General features: G+C 42.9%; 1 protein-coding gene across 2 annotated transcripts in view; it reads left to right on the top strand.

Annotated features, from left to right (window-relative positions):
* The window catches only part of LOC8039418 (choline O-acetyltransferase), a 135,806-nt gene that overhangs the window by 55,927 nt on the left and 73,085 nt on the right, over positions 1-6,794 (top strand). The gene's annotated exons all lie outside the window — the stretch shown is intronic.

Genomic DNA, 6,794 nt, shown 5'->3' with positions numbered 1-6,794 from the left:
TGCTAAAAAAGAGCAAGTGCCGATGGTGGGTTTTGACGATTGTCGTGTCCATGGCATTTTTGAACCACTCTCAATCGCAAATTATAAATAATGAGAGCTTATATATATTTTTTTTACTGTTATATATATGCAAGCCGGTAAAACGACATTCCAACTACTACACATTATTCGTCGATTCAATTTTTTTAAACATTTCCAAACATGCCTCCGCGAACAACTGTGACCTAAACTGCGAATTTTTTTCTGAGTTGACTATGTTTACCATTACTTTTAAAATAATAGCACGTGTAGAACCTTTCATTTCCTTCCAAAATAAGCAAAGTTTATGCCTTTATCATATACGAGTACTGAGAAATAAATTCCGAAAAAGAGTAGGTTTTCACTTTTTGTTAAATTTCAGCAGCTGAATAAAAAAACATTTTTAATTTTTTTTTCTCTCGTCGCGTTCTTTTCACTCATTTTTGTTTTGCCTGGAATACATTCCGTTAGAGTTATATGCGCTGGTTTTGAGTTGTAAGCCTCTAAATATGCTAAAAAATTATTCTGTTATGTTAGCAACATCAATTCCGCATTAAAAATATAGAATTTTGAAATTTAAAAATCTAGGTTTCCAATAAAAACTGCATTTTACTCCAAAATTTTACAATATTATACTTTGATAATTCTAACGTAGTATAGATTATGTAGCGCGTAGGGTGTAGGCGTGAGGCCTCTCCAATCATGGCACCGGCGGAAATTGTCTGAAAACCAGCTTTCGGCAGTTGGGATTTTATAGTGTTTAGACGTTTGGAATTGCAAACTTGTTATTATACGCCTAACGAAATCAATGTCTTTTATGTGATTATTTATTAAACTTCCCTTTGATTATTATAATGAAGAAAAAAATATACAGCTATAACCCATAAACCCACCATCCGCATTTGTTTTTTTTTTAGCATATTGAGAGGCTTAAAACTCAAAAGTAGTTCATACACCTCTAACGGAATGAATGCTGGTTAAAAAAACAGTGTAAAAAAACGCGACACAAAAAAAAAGTTAAAAAAGCAGCTTTTTTTTTTTTTTTTTTTGATGCAGCGTGTTGAAATAGAACAAAAAGTGAAAACATTATTTGTTTCATAATTTATTTCTCAGTACTCGTACATGACTAATACAACTAATACACACACTTTCCATAATGTGGAAGGCAATGAAAGGCTCGGAATGTGGTATTATTTTAAAAACAAAACTAAACATGGTGGACTAAACAAAAAATCCACAGCTGAGGTCACAGTTGTTTGCGGAGGCATGTTTGGGGATTTTTACAAAACTTGGATTGACGAATAATAAATAGTAGTGAGAATGTCGTTTTACCGGCTTGCATATATTTAACAATAAAAAAATATATAGAAGCTCTCTATTGAATACTTTGAGATTGAGAGGGGTTCAAAAACGCCACACACGACAATCGTCAAAACCCACCATCGGCACTTGCTATTTTTTAGCAGATTTAAAGGCTTAAAACTCAAGACCAGAGTAATTATTTCTAACGGAATGTATTCTGGCTAAAAGGAGGGTGCGAAAAAAACGTGACGCCAAAAAAATTAATTTTTTTTTTTATACAGCGTGGTGAAATTGAACGAAAAGTGAAAACCTCTGTTTTCTAATTTATTGTTCAGTACTCGTACATGATAAAAACACAAACTTTGCGTAATTTGGAAGGCAATAAAAGTTTCTACACGTGGTATTATTTTAAAAGCAATACTAAACATAGTCGACTAAAAAAAATCCGCATTTTATGTCACAGTTGTTCGCGGAGGCATTTTTACACACACACTACAACGCACTATAGCAAATAAAACTCACTCCTTACACACAAAAAAATAAAGCAGAATTCAAACAAACCGTGTGTAAGGAGTGAGTGTTATTTGCTATAGTGCGTTGTAGTGTGTGTGTAAAAATGAGCAACCAACTCGCCCAAGCTGCTACGCGGAGGCAAGTTTGGGGATTTTTTTACAAAGATTGGAACGACGAATAATAATGTACTAATGTACTTTACATACTTTACATACTTACATACTCTACATTAGTTCCCATACCCTAAATCACTTCCGTATTGTCTCAAATCGCATTCCCCGTTAACAGGAAACAAAAGAGCAGCATAGCTTAGCAAGAGAAACACACACATACATAGCATGTCTGTTACAGGGCATCAGACACAAGCAGGCATCGCATCAGCACTGACCCGGTACTACGCCACCGAAGCTCAGCCGCTTGAAACTAAAGCAGTTGCTACCGCCACCGGCTACCACCAGCAAAAGAAGTTTCCACCACAGTTCGGGGTTGGGGAGAAGAGTGGCAAGCGGGGGTGCAAGTTGTTACACGAGGAAGGCCGAATTAGGGAAAGGGAAAATCTAGGGTGGGCGAGGGCAGCTCATCGATCTACAAATTGGCTCATGAATTTAGAATGAGCCGGCAGGCAGCGGCAGCTGTGAAAGAGAAGTGCTCGCCTTCCAAGGCTACGCGAGGAACCCAGGAACCGCATTCGCAACGCAAGGTAGCAGACACACAAAAAGCAGACGACGGGGGAAGAAAGATTTAGGGAAAGGCTAGCGGGAAGGGGCCGAAGAGGATAGGGAAAATGAGATAAAACACAAAAGCATACGGCAGGGAAGGAGAGAGGAGTCAGGAAAAGTGAGAGGAGAAAATGGGGAAAGGGGAAGTGCGAGAGCAGGGAAGAAGGTTGAGCGCTGTGCATGTGGGAGCGGGAAAGGGGGAAATTGAGGAGCAGGTGCAAGGATTCCCACGTCTGCGGCGTCCGTCGCGAGCGCGTCAGCTCGACGTAGCGATTCAATTCCATCCCCCCCTTTTGCCCGAGACACGGATCGTGCGCGTGCGCATAAAGCGCACCGCCCTGCCTTTGCACGCACGGGCTCAGCGCGTAAAAGAGAAGGTATAGGGAGAGGGGTATAGGGGAAAGAACCTAGTTGGGCGGCGTGCGTGGCAATAAATGTGCACCCGATCCCAGAATAGAAGACACGAACTGAAATCGATTGGGAGACACTGGCTGAATCGACAACGGTAATGTAGTGGTGCCGGCTTTTTTTTTTTTTTTTTCGACCGCAGCGTTGGATATTTGCATCTCAGCTTTCGGTTTCGCGCTTGTTTTTGTTTTTTTGCTGGCCTCGCCAAAAATTATGCACTTCGTGCGATGCCGTTTGACAGCCAGGCTAATAACTACTTTCGTATTCTGACAGGGTTAGGTCGTTGGAAAGGTCTAAATTTGGTTCTGAGCTATGGCAACCCTACATTTATTCATTTATATCAAAGGCATGCCAATGTCTACGTAAGACGAAACCGCATATAATTAAACATATCAAAGTACAACGCTTTTTTTTTTTAGTTAAGTGGTAGATTGAAATTAGGGAGTTTTCGCAATTTGCTTTCGCGGCCCCGGTACCGTTCGACGCGTGCTTAAAAGCCTGATTCGAAATTTCAGCCCGAACTTCTACTACGGGCACTCTTCTACGAAGACACAGTTTGCTAAAATTACTGCCTCCTCTCTTATAATTGGGAGTTTACTGTCTTATTGATTTCGACGTGCTAGAGTTAATTTCGTCTAAAATACTACCAAAAAACAAGACATTAATGTCATTTTTTTAAGCCGGAGGGCATATCAAAATCAGTCATAAATCGTTAACCAGTACACCAACAAAATTCCACCATTTGCGTAAATAATACTATCCCAGTAATGGGACTCCGACTGGCTCTAGACGGGCTTTGTGGTGTTTGTTTTATAAGTGCTTGCAATTTGAATCATGGGAAAACAAAGTCACTGTTCTGAGTAATTTTCGTAATATATTTTTGGTTTAAAACACCGATGAATGCAATGGTATTACATGCGTGGCGTTGTAAAACATTCTGGAAGAGACCCCGTTCTGGATTCACGAGACATTAAAACTACACCTTAAGGTAGGAGACTACCTTTGGGAGGCAAATCCTTAAGACTCCACACACATAATCGACCCCAAACGAAGCTCCTGAAAATAAATCCACTCAGTCCTCGTCGCCACTACGGCGTTAAGAAACCCGCGCCTTCGCAACGCGGCCCCTCGCCGCAGAGCACCTCTATTCTCCATCCCTAGCTCTCCCGAAAACGAGCGCCTGGGAATCTTCAGAGGATCGCGCCGTTCGGGGGAAGGCTAATGAAGCTTCTTTCCTCCAACGGCTATCCGGATGGAACACACACGGGCAGGCCCCGTGAATGGATTTGCGCCCCGGTTCGGTCGGTCAGACAAGCACACACGCGGAGGTAGCCCCCTTCTTCTCCCAAAGGAATGGGGAAGGTTGGCTTTGCTTCTTGACTAGAACGAGGCAAGAGATACCAATTAGCCGGGGTTCCCGCAGCGCGCGGGAAACATAGACGCTTCTCCTGAACGACCGTCTTCCGTCCCCTTTGACTTTTTATATATACATTTGTTTTTGTCTCTTGTTGAGGCTGGGCGGCTAATCCCGACTAACAAGGTGTACGTCGCCCCGTAGACGGGAATTAGCGGCCGCTGGCCGCGACGTGAACGAACTGGCCGCTATTTCTGATGTGGGAGGAGAGAAGGGAGGATCTAGAGAAACAAACAGATAAAATCACGATACTTCGTTTTTTTTTTTTTTTTTTTTTTTTTGTAGCGGCGTTAATTATGATAGGACGTGCCGAGTTCATCTGTGTATCGGTTAGAACTGGTGAGATGATAGTTTTGAAATGAATGTTTGTAAAAACAAGCATGCTACCAAAACACACAAAAAAATCTTTTTAGCTCTTCTATTACGTGCGGGGCGTATTCATGATAGGCTGAGAGAGAGAGAGAGAGAAAATAGAGAGTGTTCATGACTCGTGAATGCGAAAAGCATTGTATGCGGAAGGGTGGCTTCTCCACAGCGGCACCCTCTTGGAGGAAAAGCCAACTTCGTACAGAGATGGTTTTTAAATCCGGTAACAGCGTCTTCCCAGGACGGTTCCCTCTCTATTCCTCTCTCTCTTTCTCCTTCTCCCCTCCTCCTCTTAAAATTTGAACTTGTCACGTCAAAACGCATGCGCGGTAGAGTAAACTACACGTGCCGTTCTCTTCTACTTATCGCGCACGTGCGACGGTCGTGGGACGAGGCGCTCTCTGGATGTGCCGTCCGCATACTTCGCAATGCCTCGCAAGAGGAAAGAGCGGACTGAAGAGGCGATGGCTGAACAAAAGCGGCGACGAGCTCGGTATGACCGTGCTTGAAGTAACAAAAAAAAAAACGCAAAACGAGGGAGAGTGTCTTATGGCTAGGAAAAGAGAAGCAATGCGGCCTCCCCCCCCCCTGCGACGGAAGGTCACTCAAACAAACGAAAATCCGACAGAATACTGTACTTAGTCACGCGCTGTAAGGTTATTCGCAAGTTAATCAGCGGAATATATCCTCCACACAAAAGACAAGCAGTGCCACCTTATTTCGACATAGTCTGCGGTTACCTACTGTAAGAACTCAGCCTCGTTTTTTTTTTATGGTTATTGTGTATTGGTTTATTTAAATTCAAAGGATCTTTAAGTAGACTCCTCTGACACTGCGCTGACTCGCAAAGAAAGTGAATAGTAGAGGCTAATAAGTATAAATGTTTTACTCTATTATGAGATGCGTGTCTGAGAACATTGAAGTTTATCAGGGTGGAGGAACGAGGATGGACGTGTGTTTAGCTTTCATGTTCTTTGTATTTAACTGTCAGATTTTTGGGAAGTAGGTCAACACGCTCGTGGAAATCTACTTTGTGTGTCTGAGTCCAGTCGAAACCATAACCCTAATTACGCCTTTATTTGCTTCAACTGCCATGAAATTACTACTATATTTTGCTTCGTTTGACGTTCTCGTTCTGGATTAAACTCAACCCATCCGTTCTAGCCTCTTTCGTGCACTACCGCACACTTATCTCAAATAAAAGCTTCCTTTAAAAACAATACACTCACATGCGAGACAACCCAAAGAGAAACAACACCCTTTTTTCACCCCCTCTCCCTCAAATGAACTCCATTCCCGAATGGGGAAGTCCAAGAGAGAGGGAAATCTCGCGCTCGTAGAAACAAGCCGCGGCCTAATCTGGCGGGTGCAATAACACTTGACGCGACCGGTCGTAGAACGCCTTTACGAGCGCAGCCTAACCTTGCCAACAACGCTGGGGGGCAGCGAAAGGAGGGATAGACTTTTCCCCCACTATTCCCCACCACCATCCGCGTCCCCTACGCAACTCCCGAATGACGCGGCAGCGGAACGAGCCGAGATGCGGGGCGCGTGGTGGCGGTTAGTGTCCGGGAAGGACCTTTTTATGGCGCCGCCAAACAAAATCTTCCTTTTTTTTTTTTAGTTGATGGCTCACTATATTTTATAAAAGGTTTTGTGGATGCGCTGTCTTAAAAACAAAATGGTCTCGTAAGATTAAGCTTGTTGTTGCTGCTGCTTGTTTCGCAATAACGGATGATGCAAGTAAAACACTCTTAAAAGTTCCTCAGTGTACACGCACAGCCATTAATTTCGTAACCTTAAATATTGGCCGATTATTCATCGCTGTTCATTCAGTCACTGAGGTGGAAGGTATGATACACTAATATGTCATGTTATTTTGGTGACGTGGACTTCTTTGCAGCAGAATCATCACATCAGTTATGGGCGCGATATCGTTCGCCACTTCTCAATAGCTAAACGGACCAGAGAAAGGCAGATTTCTGGTACTGAGAGTCTTTTTGCAGCGCACAAATGCCCGAATTCTTTGCGCAATACTGCTAGCACAATTTTAA

This window comes from Ixodes scapularis, unplaced genomic scaffold (genome assembly GCF_016920785.2).
Source record: "Ixodes scapularis isolate PalLabHiFi unplaced genomic scaffold, ASM1692078v2 PGA_scaffold3__209_contigs__length_174095766, whole genome shotgun sequence".
Lineage (NCBI taxonomy): Eukaryota > Metazoa > Arthropoda > Arachnida > Ixodida > Ixodidae > Ixodes > Ixodes scapularis.
Note: the sequence above shows the minus strand (reverse complement) of the source record. Positions and strands in the feature narration are given on the sequence as shown.